Source organism: Chrysoperla carnea, chromosome 4 (assembly GCF_905475395.1).
Source record: "Chrysoperla carnea chromosome 4, inChrCarn1.1, whole genome shotgun sequence".
In the NCBI taxonomy this organism is placed as follows: domain Eukaryota; kingdom Metazoa; phylum Arthropoda; class Insecta; order Neuroptera; family Chrysopidae; genus Chrysoperla; species Chrysoperla carnea.
In genome coordinates this window covers 15,405,010-15,410,363 of record NC_058340.1, presented here as the reverse complement: position 1 = coordinate 15,410,363, position 5,354 = coordinate 15,405,010, and the positions used below count along the sequence as shown (strand labels likewise).

General features: G+C 28.4%; 1 long non-coding RNA gene across 1 annotated transcript; it reads right to left on the bottom strand.

Moving 5' to 3' along the window:
- LOC123298379 lies at window positions 1-4,814 on the bottom strand. The gene is made up of 4 exons (XR_006535264.1): window positions 4,799-4,814; window positions 1,987-1,991; window positions 301-306; window positions 1-195 (listed from the first exon to the last, which is right to left on the bottom strand). It is a non-coding gene; the product is annotated as an uncharacterized LOC123298379 (long non-coding RNA).
- Between the last annotated feature and the right edge of the window lie 540 nt (window positions 4,815-5,354).

Below are 5,354 nucleotides of genomic sequence, written 5' to 3'. Positions count from 1 at the left end.
TTTCAATTATTGCATTTGATTATTATAAATCCATTCACAATTTAAATATCGTATTGATAAATAGAAAAATAATATTACAATAATTGCTTATCATGGGGCTCTTTATTCTTTTTTTAATTTACACTCAAATCCAAAAAAAATTTATCCGATCGAAAATACGTCACCTATACACATCTTCGTATTAATTACAACTTTCTGTTATTGTGTTGTGTCAATGCTAGTAGGACAGCATCTGGCGTAACTAGAAACCCTCAAGTAAGAGCCTGGAAGAAGTTTGTGTGTAAGCAGGCGAGTGCATACAAAGTCCTACATAAGCCCTGCTTTAGTTTAAGATATATTTTTAATCATTACCATTTTTTTGAACTTAAGTGTACATTCATATTTTAGGGAGATAAACTTTTTCCAGAGTATTACAAGTAATATATAATTTCAAATATTTCTAAATATTTTTGTTCTATAAAGTCTATAAGACCACTATAATTAATATAATATTATTAGTTATATAATAATAAATATTTTAAAATTTATTGCTAAACGTTTTTTCTACCCTTTTTTTTCTATAATCAAAATTTATTTTTATTGGAATGTATAATAGGTATATTTTATAAATATTAAGTACTAGGAACTCTAATAGATAATAATAATAATTTTAGATTCTATAATGTAAATAATACGTATTGTTTGTGATTTTGAATAATAATATTTATAAAATATTAGGGCAAGAATAAATTTAATTAAATATAAATAAACATAGTTGTTTGATAAAATTGAAATTTAATATTAATAATATTCAATATTAATCGATTTAATTACATTTTTAAAAATATACAAAACTTTTCCCAAGTTTCCTGTATAATATATACATTTTGCTTAGATCATTAAGTACATGGACTGAGCGTCAAACGATTTAATGTGTGTCAATACTTGAGGTAATTGCTTGGGTCAAGTTCATCATGGCGGTGGTGAGAAAATAGTAAAACAAACTGTTGTTGTCATATTTGTCATTGTAAATTCTTAAGAAAAAATGTAAAGTGATATGTGATAAATATTTTGTTTAGTAAAAAAACAAAAAAGTTCAGTGAAATCACGATGTTTCATGTAAAACATTTTCTGAAATGAAAATTTGACATTTAGTGTATGTTTTTTTGATAAATGTCGCTACATTCAATGTATATTTTTTTGATAAATGTGCCTATAGTCTTTTAATAAATTCATTTTTTTGATAAATGTCCCTCACTGATCCAAGCAATTACCTCAGATGTTGGCACACTTCTCACTGTACGGAAAGCTAGGCGATACTCAGTCTATGTACTTAATGGTTTAAGACATTTTGGTAGTACAAGTAAACTTGCATGACGTTACGTATAGAAAAGGGAAGGTAGAGGCGAGGAATATCTTAGTGTATCAAAAAGTGTCCGTCAAAAAGCATTAAATAAGGATGGCGCAGCTGTAGCAAAAGTGTACATTTTAAAAGTTCACAACAAACAACCTTTTGCTAAGCAAGCGCTATTCTGGTAAATTCTATAACTTTTATTCAATGCTTTCAGCTGGATTCTTTTTTACTTTGACCCCTATTTAAAATGATTCTTCTTACTTCTACCATTCATAACGTTACGACAGGGGCCTATTCATAAAATACATCACGCAAACAGGAAGGAAGTTGTTGCTTATCGTGACGAAATTTGACATGGAGGGTTTCAAGTAAACATGCCGTTTGCAGTCAAATTTTTAATTTTTATCTTAGTTTATTCATTTTTTGTAAAATATAGATTCTAACGTTATATTTGTAGAGGAGTTGCAAAAAATTTGACACAGCATGACGGAAAACATATAAAAACGCGAAATTTTGACGTATTTTATGGATAGCCATCAAATTCAAATTTGTCTCAAACTCAATTTTCATGAGAAATAGATTTAAAAAACAAATTTTTATTATCAGTTGTAAAAAAAATCGAAAGTTGTGAGATTATGTTTATGAATTTAAACAACAGCTGATCATTGAATTTGTTATTTAAATTTTGACCAACTCAGTTTTTGAAAATGTTTTTATGTTAAAACATATTAAATTTGATCAATAAAATATTATATTGTATTATTTTAATTTATTATAAATTGTATTTTTTGTATCATTAGTAGTTGTAAAAAAACCAATTCAAAAATGATTGCTAATTTGACTGAACTGTTTGCCGTCTCGATACTGCTATATACCACCTTAATTAAATGATCCTAAGAACTTAAATCAACATTATTGAATATTATTGTTATTAAATTGCATTTTATAAAATTTATAGGTATAAATGAACACATTTACAGATTTTCATCACATCTAGAAAAAATTTCAATAAATGAAAAGTTAAAATAGAGGTTGATCAAAGCGTGGAAATTCAATAATTTCATTATTGTTTTATTTTGCTTATCAAAAATCAAAATATGTTTAAATATTCTTCACAATGGTCTTTCTAAATCACACAAGCAAGATGTCTAACTAAGCATCAAAGTTTCAACATCATTTTCGTTAGTTCATAAGAAATTTTTATATTCATAAATGGTAGTAAATTATGAATTTTCAGATACGATTACGAAATTTTAGTCGACGAATTCGTAATCACAAATGAAGAAAAAAGGCTTCAAGTAGGAAGCAGAAATATAAATAAATTTAATGGAATAAATCGAAATAGCTTTCTATCGAGGAATCTTAATGACAAATTTAACGAAACGTGAATTCCCTATTCTTCATTTACTGAAAAAATTTTCAATAACCACAGTTTCCTATTTTCTCAGGTACCAGTTAATTCTGTTTTGACATCGATTTCAAATCCTATAATCGTAAGATGTTTATAAACTTTGATGCCTTTTTAAGAAACAGCTTCAGGTACTAATTAATGTAATAATAAAAGTGCCAAGTCACATAGAATATCACACTCTAACATTCCATGAAGATTAAATAACATCAAAAATTAACTTAAATATTATTTAAAATTTAATAGACCAATCGATAAGGTTTCTATTGTGAAAATAAATGTTGGTAAACTTAGTCTTCTAAAGACGATAAGGTGGGAAAGAAATCGAGAAATTCTTTCTACATTGCAAACACCAAATTTACTCTTCCTATTTTATAACTCTAAAAGTAAAAATACCATTTGAGGAAGCTCAATCAAATCCAAGCATAATTAATGCTTTATTTAATATCCAGCAACTTTTTAATCAATCCAGTATCCGAGAAAGAAGTAAGTTTCTTTCTGTTCGTTTCATGCAATAGCATTGAAACAATTGACAGATAAAATGAGGGGGAATCTACTGAATCAACGGAATCTAAAAATTAGGAATAATCAACTAGATCATCTAGAGAAATAACTTTTTTAAATTTCAACGGCCTAAGTTACGACAAACAACAGAACATAATCGCTGAGGCAACAGACTCAATATTTTGCTAATTATGTTGTGGAAATAGGGCTTACCGACCGGTCTATTTATAAGTACACAAGTCCAAAGTTTGGTTATAATTGTATACAAAAATAAAATTATCTTTTAAAAAACAATACAAATAAATACCTAAACAAACTACTATTCACAATTATTATTTAAAGTAATAAACTCATAAATTTTTTACAAATTAAACTGTGTTAAATTCTAAAATTTTACTGTCAAAAAGAAAAGAAAATGGAAGATTTTTTTGTTTATTGTACAACATTTAAATGACTACGAATACACACCTTATTCCTGTTAAAGCGAATATAAAATTCGTGCATTTAATAATAATCCTTGTTTTCCATCTATGCACACGGCAGCATAGTAGGACACTCGGTGTGAGGGTTTGTTGTCGGCCATTTAAAACTTTTCATTCCACAGTGTGAACATGTTGAGATACAAAAATAATTACAGTGTGTGTGCAGGATGTGATGATGTCCGAAGAAACACCCAACCTAAATGTTGCGCCTCAAACAAGAAGGTTTGAAATAAGATGCAGGTACAGTAGAGTCTCGATAATCAGGACTCACTAAAAACCAGGGATATAAAATATTGCAGAAACAGAATTGGAATGTATGAGACTGTACACACGACATTAAACACATGTTATTATAATGCTATTGTGTTTTTATAATCATAACAATGAATCATCATATTATATGTATGTACCAACAAACAATATTATTTTTGAGTAATTGGCAGAGAACGATGTTGAAATTACGCATATAGTGTATCAATGTATGGATTTTTTTAAATTTTCATTTAAGTGGTAGATCTTTCTTAGCACGAGGCTCTAGACGGTATTTCAGGTATGTCACCTCTACAAACGATACCGAATTATACCGTGTGCACACAGTAAAACACGGTGCGTCGTATATGGAAAACAATTATTATTTCATTAATAAATCTATTGAAGCTATTATTTAAAGCTATTGAAAAATAATTATGATTAAAATTAATCATTAAAAATAACATATGCGATCAAACTAGAACGTTTTACGTTATCTGAGTTTCAATTAAAAATTATTAGACCAATGAAAGTCGTTTAATTGTGCTGAATCGGTAATGTAAACGGAGTCATTTTTTTTGAAGAAATACATTTAGGCCTCTAACTAGCACAGCAACTTATTTATTAGGACAGTTATGAACAATTCTAAAAACTATCTCAAAAACACTTTTAATTCATGGCTACATTTCTGTATGAATAACAGAATAGTGCAATTAAATTTCATTTTTTTAAGAATTACAAGTTAAATTTTCTACAAATGGAGTGCTATTCGAGTTCCATCAATTTCAGTTAGAACCATTGCCAGATTTTAGTTCTGGATACAGCTGTAATATTATTTTCGGCAATTACAGGTTCTACATCCTGAAGAATCTCGCTTCTGTACACAAAAAGTTCTGCACCCGGTGAATACAACTCCAGAGAGACAGAAAAGAATCACTCGGAAATAGTCAACCACGTCAGTCGTTAACCTAGAAGCGGATTTGTTTTGTTTTTGCGTTGCTCCTAGTTTTTCTGCAGAGTCTACAGGCACTTAATATAATACCGGAGACGGTGTAAGGTCGACCTTCATTCATTTGATAATCAGATGAGGCATATTTTTTAGAATTTTTATTGATATAAACACACCTATGACAGCTTGTCTATCGAAAAATGTTTAAGGCTATTTTAATAACCGTTTTTTTTGTAGGGAAACATATGCTATTATTTTCGAAATTATACTACCTTTCTTCTAATATCAATTTTGATTGGTTCGGTGTAGATCTGTTCATACGGTGTGAATATAGGTACACCGTTCTACTAACAAATCGAATCACATTGCTATTAGAAGAAAAATAATTTAATTACAAAAATATTAACATAAGCATCCCTACATAAAACC